General features: G+C 34.3%; 2 long non-coding RNA genes across 2 annotated transcripts; one reads left to right on the forward strand and one right to left on the reverse strand.

The window, feature by feature from the left end:
• The first annotated feature begins 6,435 nt into the window (after positions 1–6,435).
• On the forward strand, positions 6,436–7,384 carry LOC149502049 (uncharacterized). Its single transcript, XR_016323792.1, has 2 exons — positions 6,436–6,688; positions 6,870–7,384. It is a non-coding gene; the product is annotated as an uncharacterized LOC149502049 (long non-coding RNA).
• Positions 7,385–7,770: 386 nt separating this feature from the next.
• LOC149502050 (uncharacterized) lies at positions 7,771–9,207 on the reverse strand. Its single transcript, XR_016323791.1, has 2 exons — positions 8,221–9,207; positions 7,771–7,892 (listed from the first exon to the last, which is right to left on the reverse strand). It is a non-coding gene; the product is annotated as an uncharacterized LOC149502050 (long non-coding RNA).
• Between the last annotated feature and the right edge of the window lie 5,940 nt (positions 9,208–15,147).

Genomic DNA, 15,147 nt, shown 5'->3' on the forward strand with positions numbered 1-15,147 from the left:
AAAAATAGGGTATATTGGAATCATTTTTGAAAACTACGACAGCTTGAATGTAGTACTAGAGATTTCTTATACAACAAAATCTGATATCTAAAGATAAAATTTTACTAATGTATTACGCGGAATAGAACTCAGAGAAGTATTCACCATCTAAACTTGCTTTAGTTACGCGCTCATGAAATATGACACCAGTCCCTTTTATCATAAATTTTGGAGTACAATTAAGTTATACTATATAAATTGTTATAATTTTTATTAAGCCTCCATTTTCTAATTTACACGTACATATCAATATATATATATTTTTTATACAGTTTTTTACACTATTACGCAAAACAGCTTTGATTGATTTGTTTGCCATTTCATCTTTATCACATCTAACGTACCTTACAAGAATGAACCCAAAACAAACTAACAAAACGTTAAGAATTGAACACCATGGAACAACATGGACACACAATTCTCGATAAAACTTCTTTGAGTACCCCAAATCTTGCTTGTTACCAAAGGTATCATCTCAGATAGAAATTTGGGTTCAATTTAAAACACCTTCGTGAATAATTCAGGCGGCACACCCCTATGAAGGGGTTGATTATCCCTCACGCACTGGATCAAGGAACCGAAAGCTTTCAGCTTTAGGGTTAGTTGAACAACCCCAGAAACTATGTTTCATATCCACGCATTAAGTTATGTTTGTAATGGACCGGAATAAACGGCATTGTTCTGACTATTATTTTTAAGACCCTCTCATGAGAACATAAAGAAAGATTGCCGTAAAACTTTCTGTTCTCGTACATTTGGGATGGAGAACAAACTTTTATCTTTTACTACCATGCAACCATTCCATTTATTTAAAGTTCACGCGCCTACACCTAGGTTTCGGAAACTTTCGCTAATTAGCAACGCTCGCAATTTATATTTTATGAGTTAGTCGTTTAATGAAACATTTATGTACCAGAAGGTTTACTTCGAACCAATCTCTAACATTGCCTCAACCAGAAGTCATTAAATCTGACATGACAAATTCTATGTACCATGGATTATAATTTGCGGCATCTATATCCAACGTTACTGAGGAGCACTTCTCAGATAATACTACGTTTGATTGAAATAGCAAAATTGCACCCATTAGGCGTAGCAACGATACGATCACATTCCGGCAACGGATTTAGACATCTGTCTATAAGGGGGGGTTACGACCTTATAAAGACTAGTAGTCCCGCAGTAGTCGAAATTCGACTATAATTAATTGAAATATTTAAAGTTTGATACATTATTATGCCTTTATTGTAAAGATTTTCACAGATTTTGCCAAGACCACACTATAGACAAATAATATTAAAGACAAACAATAATAATGTAATCTCAATTTGATACTTAAAGCAATAACAAAAGTCAGTAAACAAAGGGTATTGTTACGCCGGTAAGAGTAACGCCATCTATCGCCGAATAGTCGAACGAATAGCGAAGGATCTAGTAGCACTTGGAACGCTCGGGAAGTACAACGCCATTTATTGTCAGATAGCGGAAACACAATACTAGAAATGTGTGGAATATTCTCGATAATTCTAGGGATGTGGTATCTGCTATAAAAGCGTTGCAGAGATGGCACGCAGTCAGTTAGTAATCGGAACTACTCGAAGTGAAACAGCGAACGGATCACCTGAAGCGAAGCGGAAGAAGAGAATTGAGTATTATAAAGTGTTTATTGAGTGTTTTAAGTGTTCTAAGTGTTGAATACAGTTTTAAGTTGTACTCCGGTAGAATTTTTATTTATCCCGAACCCCAGCGCGCAACAGTATATTTTTTTTTTAATTATGCTTATTAATACATGAAATCATTAAAAAAACAACATTACACAGGCTACCGCATATTTTACACCCACACATATATAATATATTTAAATACGTGGCGATTTAATACACAAATGTATTGAAATAATGCTAAATTTATATACACACACACATTCATGAGTTAGTTACTCAATATTTTTTTCTAGTATTTTCATGAAGAACAATAGTCATTTGATTTTTACAAAAAGATTCATTTAGTTAAATAGTTTTAATAGTAAAATAGAGTCTTTCAAATTTTGAGAGTTCGAGATTACGGCATTAGCGGACGTCAACTCTCAATATTAATTTAAATTAAGTAAATATTTAATATAAAATACGTGAACACATTAAAGATTAAGCGACAAAGCATTTTTCGAATGACACCTCTCACTGCTACGAAAATTATAATTCTAAGTCCACCCCTGCCTTTCCATTTCCGTCCGCTTTGATGTTAGCTAGTTTGCCTGAATAAGGCACTACATCTTGATTCGTGCTATTGTTCATTTGAGAGGACTTATGGTCGCGGAGTCGTGATAAGGCACCAACTCCAGTGTGATATTTCCTTTGTATGGAATCATTTGATATCATGTTATGTAATAGTACCAATTAGTATAGTTTCATAGCTACAGAACTATCGTTAGATGATACATCCCTATGTTGTTTCATTTTTAAGTCACCCACATTTCTTGTACAATAATTATTAGCACGTCTGAAAAAATATAGGCTATTAATAAATACTAGAGGTCCCACAGTAGTCGAAATTCGACTATAATTAATTGGAATTGTAAGCTTGTACACTATTATGATTTTATACTTCTATAATCACAAATTTCGCCAAGACTACACTATAAAAAATATTAACCAAGACAAACCATATTCTGTTCTCAATTTGACAACAGACGTCAAGAACAAAAGTTTGACAATAAATAGTATGCAATATGCATGCGTGTGTGCGTCAAATACATGATATGTAGTGTGTGTAATGTTTTCTTTATTGATTTAATGTATCTTTTATGCATTATTTTAAAAAAAAATTAGCATTGTGCACTTCTTCTCTATATTCTCTATAAGTGTGGAAAATTTCATTCTCCTCCGTCCGCGCAATTTTCGTAAAAAGGGATACAAAGTTTTTGCTTCACGTATTAATATAACTAGTCAGGTCATAAGTATTGTCACACAGTAAAAACTTTTCTTTTAGAATGCTGGTCACAAAAAAGTTTATTGAATTCGAATTTCGAATTGTTCATGAAAATAAAAATAGTATACTTTTAGAATTTTACTCATTTTTTAATATGGAGTGGACGCTTAAAGAAGACCGTGTTGCAGTTATTGCGTTGCATCGTTGCGGTTACGCGCCAATTCAAATTTTTAACATACTGAAAAATTTAAATATAACCAAAAGATTCGTTCATCGTACCATCAAACGATACAATGAAGACTCTAGTGTAGATGAGAGGTCAAGAAGTGGTCGCCCTCGGTCTGTTAGGACTCCAGCAGTGATAAAAGCTGTGAAGGCGCGAATTCAAAGAAATCCCAAACGTAAGCAGAAACTGTTGGCCCTTCAGATGGGGTTAAGCAGAACCACGGTGAAAAGGGTGTTAAATGAAGACTTAGGGCTTCGGGCATATCGAAGAAAAACAGGACATCGTTTGAATGCTCGTCTAATGGACCTGAGACTTAAGAGATGCCGCGCTTTGTTGAAGCGGTACGCGGGAAAAAAATATCGGGAAATTGTTTTTTCGGATGAAAAAATTTTTACCGTAGAAGAGAGCTACAACAAACAAAATGATAAGGTGTACGCACACAGTAGTGAATAAGCGAGCAACCGTATTCCGCGTGTCCAACGAGGTCATTTTCCATCCTCGCTCATGGGAGTTTCTTATTGGGGCTTAACAGAGGTACATTTTTGTGAGAAAGGTGTAAAAACGAATGCAGTTGTGTATCAAAATACAGTCCTGACGAACCTTGTGGAACCTGTTTCTCATACCATGTTCAATAACAGGCACTGGGTATTCCAACAAGATGCGGCGCCAACTCATAGAGCGAAGAGCACACAAGACTGGCTGGCGGCGCGTGAAATCGACTTCATCCGGCACGAAGACTGGCCCTCCTCCAGTCCAGATTTGAATCCGTTAGATTACAAGATATGGCAACACTTGGAGGAAAAGGCGTGCTCAAAGCCTCATCCCAATTTGGAGTCACTCAAGACATCCTTGATTAAGGCAGCCGCCGATATTTACATGGACCTCGTTCGTGCTGCGATAGACGACTGGTCGCGCATATTGAAGGCCTGTATTCAAAATCACGGAGGTCATTTTGAATAAACTTTAGTGTCATAAGAATCTATGTTTTGTTAAGTTCATTTTGGTATATGAATGGTTACATAATGAATAAACTTGTTTCAATTATTTTACATTAAACATGTGACAGAATTTATGACCTGACTAGGTATAGATGTACAGTTGTGGTCGTATAATTTAGATCAATTTATTAAGCTGTTCCTGAGTTGCTTCATACGAAACTTACATTTCATAAATAACATTAATGTGAAGTGCGTAAAAAAAAGCAATTTAATATTATACGTTTGTCTCATTACTCTTTTAAATTGCTACACTGTCGATTTGAAAGCTTTTTCTTGACATTGCCCCAAAGTTGCTCAGTTAGGTTTAGATCTGGATTGTTAGCTGACCAATCAGAGACATAAACTGATGTGAAAATTTCCTTAACGGTGATCGCAGGATGCTTTTGACCATTATCGTGCTAAAGTGTCCAAAAAATAACCGATAGCACGTCTTGAGCATAAGGTAACATGTTGTCTTCTATCAGCCTAACACTCTATTGCAAAAACAAACAATGCCGAGTATTATTTTTTGTTTTTAATAAATTACTTAGCTATGCAAAAGCCAAAAGATTAATTTTCATCTCTATAAATTTTCCATTATACTATAATGCTCAATAGCATCTTAATCTAAAAACAAACAAGAAACTATTTTGATCCTGTGGGCACAGACCTGACAATCCCAGAGAGTTTATATCGTAAGTAAAAAGATTTTATTGATGTTGGGTTCATATGGAGGTGTTAAAATGGAGTTCTTCGTATTAAAGAGCCGGACTAAACTTCTTAGTTGCGCGTATAAGTTTTAAAGAGAAGTTTTATTTTATTTTTGAAGTGCGGTAGTTCAGTTTTCATAGTTCATGAAGTTGGAGATCGTAAATAGTGTAGGTAAGTGCTACAGATACTGCCGGTATAACTCCATGAACTTTTATTGGTTCTCTAAGTTCATTTTCAGAGTGTGTATGTTTGTTCAATTTATAGTTTATTTTCTTACTGTATTTTAATTTAATTTGCCTTTGTATAAATATTATAAAAATATAAAATCTTCTACTATTACGATCGTGGTTTCCGCTTATTTATGTTTTAGCCACAAATTGGGTCACTTTTCTTTTAATCGCCAATCCAAAAGGTAATTTAATTAGGTAACTTAATTTCTTTATGTAATTGAATTGAGTCATTCCTATCTGTGAAACCGGAATGTAAAATTGCTTCGCGATAGCTCGCTGCCAGTGATAACATACAAGCAGCTTCAAATCAGTGTGGGAGGTATTAAATTATGATCGTCAATATATTTTTTAGTGTATATTTTTTATTACTGTTTTTTCCCTATCCATTCACTGGTGACCCAATGGCCAGCTTCTCGCGGACGGGTAGGTGAGCTCACGGGCTCAGAGAATTGGTCAATACTAGCCCTAGCTCGAGCAGTGCTTCGCAGAATATACCACCTGATTGGAATCGCGACCCACTGAGAAGATCCAGCGAGAAACTCAGTGGGCTGTGTCTATCTATGGGTTAGTTCGCTCGTCGAACCGACGGTTTCGACGAGGACGGTGACCGGTGCTAGAAGGGCCTAAACGTAGCGTGTGTGGCCCGGATCGAATATGATTATTACTGTAGAGCAACAGAAAAACTCATGATCAACCCAGTGTTGAAAATAACGTCGTAAACTAACCTCGAGCCTTGAAGTTGAAATCTCAACTGCATTTTTTAACAGCTGTTTTTTTTTGTCAGTAGGAAATCGCCCTTCACTGGGGATGGAGGGCGGGGCATGTCGAAGTTGAACCAACTAAAACCTCCTGTCGCTCAACAACCAACGTCCAAACGTCGCATGAGACAGAACTCATGAAAAGGCAAAGGGGGGAAAGTGAAGCGTTTAGTGCGGAGCACATCTCTCCCATAACCCTCCCCCTCGGGACGCCGGACTGGCGGTCGTCGGCGCCACGACCACCAGCCCTCTCGGTTTTAACAGCTGTACCACTCTTTAAATTGGAATACACGATAGCAACGTGGCAGGAATACTCATAATAATGGTACTATATTTATTTACATGTAGACTCACAACACCTTAATCCAAGTTAAATACACGGATTAGAAAATATATCTAGCTTCCAATCACAATTAGAGGTAAATTCGCTGAATAAACCTGTTACATTTAAATTAAATATAATTAATACATCCATACATAAATTCACAGTAATTTTCATGCTCCGATAAACATATAGATAGAACAGTACATTGATATACCAGGACGGCCTCGTGCGTATTCAATGGGGTTGGCCGGTTAAAGCTTTTCTCAGATGTCGCCAGCGTAGCTTGTTCCCTTGTCACAGAGAGCCGCCATTTTGTGTGTTTTGCGTTCGTGATATTTCGGCATTTTGTGACTTTGATACGGTTCTTATTACTTTCTAAGTAGTGCTAAACAGTTTTACAACATGTATTCCAACTGGATAGTTAAAGAATTAAAGGAGGAGTTGAGAAAACGTGGTGCATCTTTACGAGGAAAAAAAGTGGATTTTGTCGAAAGGTACAATGTTAATGTTTTATTTTAACTTAGAAAACTTCTCTCAAACTGTTTCCGGTAGATATTATTATAATAATATTAAATTGTGTACCTTAGGAACTTTATTCCTTGTAGCATGTGCAAAAAGAATTGCTCACATTACACACATTACCTACCAACTAATGTATTATTTAAATTTTTTCAGATTAGAGCCATATGACCAAAATTTTAATTTTGAAACAAAATTAAAAAATAGCTCTAGCAATATATGCTAATATATATGATTTGCTAGTGGAGCCATGTGGCATTTTCATTAGCCAAGAGCGCCCATATCTTGCTGCATCTCCTGATGGTGTGTCGGGCGAAGAAACTATAATTGAAGTGAAATGTCCATACGCTAGCAGAAAACATGAAATAAATATAACAACGGTGCCTTACTTAGAACAATGTAACGGGATATTGTCTCTAAAAAAACCTGCACATATTATTATCAAATCCAAGGGCAGTTATACTGCTCAGGCAAAACATACTGCAATTGGTCATTTACACCTACAAGGACATCAAAGTGATTTATGTTGAAAAAGACAATAATTTTATAAATAATATTATAAATAAATGAGATATCTTTTATGAAAATATTTTCAAAGAAGCATTGTATGAAAAATATCTGTATTATAACTATACACACTTGTCGAAATAAATAATCAGGAATATTTTAAATTATTTTTATTGACAATTCCTTCTCTAAAATTACATAACATTACACATATGAAATATATAATAAGCTTAATTAGTAACATTCAAAATTGATCTTCTATTGATATGCCGACCATTCTACTCCAGCGATACCTTATATCAATGACATTGGCATAAGTGTAATTAAAACTAATGAAAACTTAGATGCTGTTTCCAACCCGGTGTAGTATTGCATTGTCTCATCGTCTGCAAGTAATAGCTCTGTAGAGAACAATCTTAATATATTGGATGTTTGAGTTCCAATAGTAATATGATGCCTTGTAATTGTTTCATCTATACTAGAGTTATTATTTTCTATTAGAATTTCTTGAGAGACATTTGAATCAAAATGCACATTGCTGTGTTCTTCAAAGGGTACGAGTTTGTAACCTTTGTTCTCTATTTTTTGTTTCTTCAGAAACTGGTTTCATATTCCATGAAAATATAGATGGTACAGCACCTTTCTTCAGATATTTATGTTAATGTTTGACACCTACAACACAAAGAAAAACATTTAAATATACTATCACAAGGAAACCTGACCATGGTTCAAAATATTTGTTATTACAATGGATGCAGCGATTTAGATAGAACTTTCAATAGTAACAGCTGATAATGAACAACAGCTCATGAGGAATGCGTTTCCTCCAGTCTGATTTTGTGTTTGTTAAAAGGTTCCTTAGAACATAAATCTACTTGCAAAATATGTTAGCAACGAATAGTGTGCCTAACTAATTATTATTGGATTTTTTTAATAAGAGAACAAAGATGTGTGCTACACCTAGTCATGCATTATAAATATTTGACAGAAAGAAACATACCTGTGTATTTACTAATGTTTTCATAGTCAGATTCTACAAAGTGTTTACGACATAACCTCGAACTTTTTGTGGGAGTACTTTTTTCGCGTCAAATGGCCTTTAACCACAGTCTTCCAATTTTCTTGTCCTTCGGAATTGATGTACTCCAATTTCTGAGCATATTGGCACAAAACAACGCGTCATTGCGCTTAAAATAATTTTTAATCAAAAATTCCAATACAAATATTGAATGTTATGGGAACAATGCACACAAGCGCCACTTTGACAGTTGCCAACCCCATTGTTAATTCCTCAGTAGAAACCTTAAGTAAATCCAATCCATTGTTACTTGAGTAATGGTCCCTGGGACATGTCTAGACATATTGGCAAAAAGCTTTTCGGTTTTGAGGCTTCCAATTTACGTGTTTCTCGATTTACTGTAATATATCAAACAATTGTTTTGTGGAGTTAATCAAATTGTACTATGTATGATTTTTTGTCATCTTTTTTTTTCGAACAAGCCTTTTTTCTATTATTTCATTGAATTCATCGCTAATAAATAGACGGAGCTAGTAAGGAAGGATTTATTTATTAAAAACTAGGTGACCTGGCAGACTTCGCAGTGCCACGACCAATAAATAAAAGACCTAAGCTTTTGTATAAAATAAACTTAAAACAAACAAGAGGAATCCGTCTGACGGGGGACACAACAAAATTGTTATTTTTATTTAATTCCGAGCATTTTCATATTTATCTACCTTTTAAACCTTCTCTGGACTTCCACCAATAATTCAAGACCAAAATTAGCCAAATCGGTCCAGCCGTTCTCGAGTTTTAGCGAGACTAACGAACAGCAATTCATTTTCATATATATAAGATACGTCTAATTGAATATTATGTTACTGATCAGGCTGACGATCATGGTACCACTTTGTAATCTTCAATATTTTTAAATAAAAAATACTGTTTATTCAATGACTTTAAGAAATCGTGAGAAGCAATTTTTATATTTTAGCTTAAACAAAATTATTATTAAGTATATTGATTTAGGTGTTGAACAAATCTCGTCAGTTTTGATGACAAATGAAGTTTCATCGTGGTTTTTTTTATTCCCCTTGTAGGCAGGCATATGAAAATATTGTCTATATATATAAAAATGAATTTCTGTTCGTTAGTCTCGCTAAAACTCGAGAACGGCTGGACCGATTTGGTTAATTTTATTCTTGAATTATTTGTGGAAGTCCAGAGAAGGTTTAAAAGGTAGATAAATATGAAAATGCCCGGTATTAAATAAAAATAACAATTTTGTTTTTCCTTTGATGTGTCCCCCGTCGGACGGATTCCTTTTGTTTGTTTTAAGTTTATTTTATACTAAAGTTTAGATATTTTATTAATCGATTGAGGCACTACGAAGTCTGCCGGCTCAGCTAGTAATTGTAAAAATACTTTTTGTTTGATTGCTCATCTGGGCACTATGTGTTCGAGCATGCTGATTTCCACAATGACATATTATTATGTTATTTATTTATTAAATAGGATTTTTGAGATAAGCTTGGCTACCAATTAGTTAGTGAGAAATGTTAAATAAGTTTTTTTTTCTTGATATCTACAGTTTCAATTCCAGACACACCCGAAGTTAATAAAACAGTTTATAGAATACGTATTTGCCATCAATATATTAAAGTTTTGACTAAATTTAAAGTACAAAAGCTTGTGTTGAATAAAGAATAATCTTAGACAACAATGGCACGAGTCTCCCTCATACGTACAATTGGATACGAAAATACCTTTCACTTTGTGTTCCCCGGGGATTAGATTTATACTTACCTTCAAACATGTGTACACGTGAATCCAAAAAATTGCCAATTTTATCCCATCATCATTTTCTTGTGTTGCCAGATTATGCAGATGATGTATGCCAGATGATGCATCATTTGATAAAAGCTAACTTTGTTAATGTCTTTGTTAATGAATAAACAATAAAAAAATTATTGCGTTTTCTGTTAGGTATATGTACAATAATGTAACATAATAATATAAACATTTGGAGCCCTTAATATCTTTTAAAATTAATATAGAAAATAATATAATTAGTATACAGTATTAATAAACTATACAAAACTGAACTCTCTTTTTTACTCAATGACAGATTTCACTCCATGACACTGAAGAGAAATCCTTTTTAAAAACTAGTTTTAAATAATAATGTTTTTTTCTTTACACATAATATATATGTTATCTGAATTTCTCATTGATTGACTTTTATTCGTATTAGAATAAAATTAATGTTAATTTTAATATTTTATGGAAAAAAGTGACTAAACAATAAACCAAGCCAATCATTGCAGTGAATAGTAAAAAAATGGCAGTCCAATATGGCGCACTATACGTATTTTTCGTTGACGGCAATAACCGCCGACAATTGCTTTGTGTTCGTTTCAAAAGAAAAATAGTAGGGCCTTTAGATTGCTTTCAAGCCCTTGAGGATGTCAAATGGGAGAGTTATTTACATCCTATTGGAAAAAAGTTTCCTTTTATTTAAGCAAGCCGAGAAAGTGTGGGCGAAAAAAACATGTTTATTTATTTACGTTCAGTGCGTTTTTAGGGTGGTTTCTTTAGGAAAACGATTAGAATCAATTGAAAAGCTCCTATTATTATGTTTTGTTTAGTAATTTTCCACAAAAAATGATCAAAATATATATTCAAATCATCTTTATTGTCCCTTAAGCGTTTTCTCGTAAAATACCAAATACAAAGTGTAATTTTGACAACAGGTCAGCGTCAGTAATCTCAGTAATAACTTTTATTTGGCCATAAATCTGATTAAGCAAACTATATTACTTAACCTTGCAAATATCAGTGTCCTGATTAACAGTTCATTTCAACACATGAAAAACCTTTGCAGAATAAACCAGTCGTAAAACCGTAAATAAGCCATAAACATGGCTTAATAAGCGCACATTTACGCTGCGGACATCTTTTTTGGAAGGGATCAGAGATATTTACTTTACGAGGCGATCGTAAAGCGTGTATTTCTTCAGGATCTCTTTAGCGATGTTTAGTGACGGCCAAGGGTCAAATAACTGCGTCGGGTGGTAACAAATTTTCGATCACAGTTATAGGGAGAAATATGGTGATGGTTCGCCATTTTTTATACCATAAATCTCCGACCTCTGTGTAATAATATCTAGCAAACACGTGGAACGTGAGAAAAATTCTTTACTTTCTATGAAATATATAAATGTGGAAAACTGGTATTATACAGGACATATTCAGTACTTTTTTTTAAAACGTTGAAAATGTCATGCATTGTCTTATTTTAAGTTCAAGAGTTCTTGTTGAACCCATACTATGATTAAATATTTATTTGTTCACAAAGGCATTACACATACGACACGTTTTCAGTTTAACTCAATTTCTTCTGTAGCTTCTAAAACCAAACGCTTCACTGACATCCGACCAAAGGTTCTTCTGAAAGTTAAAAATATCAGTTTCATAAAAGCAAACTGAATTTTATTCTACAAAATGTTCCCTCTAGAATACCAGCTGAAATTTTATCATCGACGTATCCTCTCGGATATTAACCGTTGCTATGGCGACTGTAGGTACTTACAGCGGAGGGGGGCTCAATATGAACTGCACCATTTGAATTTCAAGTGCTATGCAAAGTGAATCCGATCTGAGAACCATTGAGTGAGGTTTAAATGTACTTTAGAAAACACGGACATCAACGTTTCATTCGGTTATTATTATTTGAGGCTCGTCTGAAGTGATTACGTCGGAAGACCGGCAAGGAAATACCTTCAAAGAAGACGACAATGTCTGACACTTGAATTAATGTCTTTGTTTTAGTTTCGAAAAATTAATTGGCTTTGGTTCAAATAATGGATTCATGGTCAACGCAATTACAGTTTGATGATGTTCGAGTATATTGGGAGCCCTGAAAGCCCTACTCGTCCTCTAGATTTTTCATGTAAAGTAGTTGTACATCCTGCATTGACTCATAAAACAGTCAAATGCAAAACAATTGAGATTTCAACCGCCAGATCGGACGGTGGTATTAGCTTGTACTACGCCATTTTACTCCATTAACTGCTAAATGTGAAGCGAATCGTACTATTTTAGTAATTAATAATTATTTTATATTTTAAGTTATGTTTTTCGAACGAATTCTAAGCTACGAGTATATTCAAAATTTCGAGTCTCTAGCTCATTAGAAAATTAAAGAACAATTATAAAATTCTACCCGAACTATTATCATTCATTACCCAAGCAGTGCTAATAAAAATATAGCAAAACAAAGCAAAACCTCATCAAATTCAGCCTTTAGAACATTTAGAACATTTTAATTTAGTAGATAAGATAAATTAAAACTAAGCAAAACCTCATCAAATTCAGCCTTTAGAACATTTTACTTTTCTACTTAACTGTTTCGTTGAAGTTCCCATTTTTCTCAAGTTGAGTAGTGATGTTAATGATGTTAGCAGTGATGTATTTATTGTATAGCCGTAGAAATAGCATCCTGTATTTTCATGTTTCAAGGATAAGATAGATGTTTATTAAAGATTTCAACTTCATGTTTCAAGGATGGGATTCCAACTATAAATGCTAATATCCACAAAGTCACAAGTTTTATCCCTAGAACTTTTCAACTGAACAGATAAGCGATCAAAGTGCAAAGCCTTTTCAAAAAATTATAAAAGGGGAAATAGGGAATAACGGATGGGATACAACACAAAAGACCTACTACAATGCAAATTCTCACAGTAATTGATCATTACATCGCGAAGCACTTCACAAACAATCCTGAGGGCGATCGATTTCAGAGGATCGGATATCGAAGGTACCATCGTTAAGAATTTCTAGTTTAATTTCTAAAATTAAAATTAAATTTTATACTCGTACTCAACTTTTGGTCAGCTTTGCATGAGTTAGATCACTTATCAGAAGTATAATTTTTGTTTGATTGATTTGGTTATTATGTGAGTTGCTTATGAGCAACAAATTATTATAATAAAATTGGATCTAATTATAATTTCTAGGACAAATACCTATAGAAGTCAGTAGATATTTGACCTTTAGACATCTTTGCTTAAAGTACCGTATGGACAATTCAGTACAGCCCTTTGCAAGACAAATATGGCTGAAAGCTGTAACTGTAAAAACTATTCATCACATAGTTTGTAAATGCAGATGAAGGACTACAACGGACACCTTAGACGTCGGCTACCTTTATAAAGATTTTTACCAGATACCTACTACGATTATACTCTAATAAAAGTCTTGGGAGCATTGTCTGGAGAAGGGGATTGGCAGACCACGGCTTTGGTACAAAAGATCTCTGAGAATTGAAATGGTAGGTGGTCCTTCCCTTCAGCTCTCAAGAATCAAGATGCTTTAAACTCCACAGACTGATCTACAAACACATGTACATACAAAACAATCGCATACATGCATCGAGTGATCAATACTTCAAGCTAGACACGACCACCAGCAATGAAGAGACCGACTAACAAGACGAAGGAGAGATACACAACAATATCTTACTTCACCTACTAACTTTCCTAACATAGAAGATATTAGATAGATGTGATTTCTTGTATATCAGTTATCATACTCAATCGAATTTTAGTAAAAACGAAAGGTAGTAAATAATAGTCTTGAATTTACGAACTTCTGTGCTCAAAAGATTGTTTTGTAAATTTGGGCAAAAAAACAAACTGAATTGAAACATATCACCGACGACCAATACATTTTAATTTTAGTGGGGCTCCACCAAAAACGTTTGTACACGATTGTACCATTAGTTGTTCAACGTTTGATGTATTTAATTGATAAGGCGTAATTGAATTCCGATGGCTTCTGAATTGTTTATAACGGTGAAAACCAAGTCGATTCCAAACTTTAAATTGCATTGTTAGGATGTTTCGTTGTTTACGACGTATAGTCAACTTTTTTGTTATAATAATTAGAAATTTGGTAACCTTCATTTAGCTTCACTTCATTTGCCTGAGTGAAAAATTGATTAGTATTTTAATATGCTCATGGTTGCACAAGACTCCCGCTATATTTGTATCGAGTTATGTGACAATAGCGCGCTTGAATTTTTTTAATGAAATACGTACTTAACAATTGTTCACGATTGACTTCCACGGTGAAGGAATAACATCGTGTAATAAAAATCAAACCCGCAAAATGATAATTTGCGTAATTACTGGTGGTAGGACCTCTTGTGAGTCCGCACGGGTAGGTACCAACGCCCCGCCTATTTTCTGTCGTGAAGCAGTAATGCGTTTCGGTTTGAAGGGCGGGGCAGCCGTTGTAACTATACTGAGACCTTAGAAATTATATCTCAAGGTGTGTGGCGCATTTACGTTGTAGATGTCTATGGGTTCCAGTAGCCACTTAACACCAGGTGGGCTGTGAGCTCGTCCACGCATCGAGGCAATAAAAAAAATTGTTTTTTTTTTCTTAATCACCAAAATAATTTACAACCAAAAATGTACTCAGGAACAATTTTCACTATGAATAATGATGATTTAAATTTCATCTAAATACAAGTAAACACCAGAGGGGTAGGATAGGTACTATTCAATTCAATTAAGACAACCAACGCGTGTCACAAACGATATTAAACATATTTTAAGGTGATATTTACCCACCATTAGAATAATGAGAGTCACTCTATTGCGTTTGGTACCATCATAATATGAAAAATAAAATTACATACATGTAACGGTATATTATAATAAGCACATAAAGCCCAAAATGAAAATAGAAGTATAGAAGAAAAAACTCACCTTTTATTCGTTATTGGCTACCTGTTTCTGTGCGATCGATCACCGGTTATCTTTCAGTCATTGTATTCAAAAGTTATTATGGTTCAGCTAAGCTTAAATTGTTCTAGAAAACAAACGTGTGAGACATAATAATTTATACTCATGAAAA

Source organism: Bombyx mandarina, chromosome 11, assembly GCF_030267445.1.
Source record: "Bombyx mandarina strain Sakado chromosome 11, ASM3026744v2".
Lineage (NCBI taxonomy): Eukaryota > Metazoa > Arthropoda > Insecta > Lepidoptera > Bombycidae > Bombyx > Bombyx mandarina.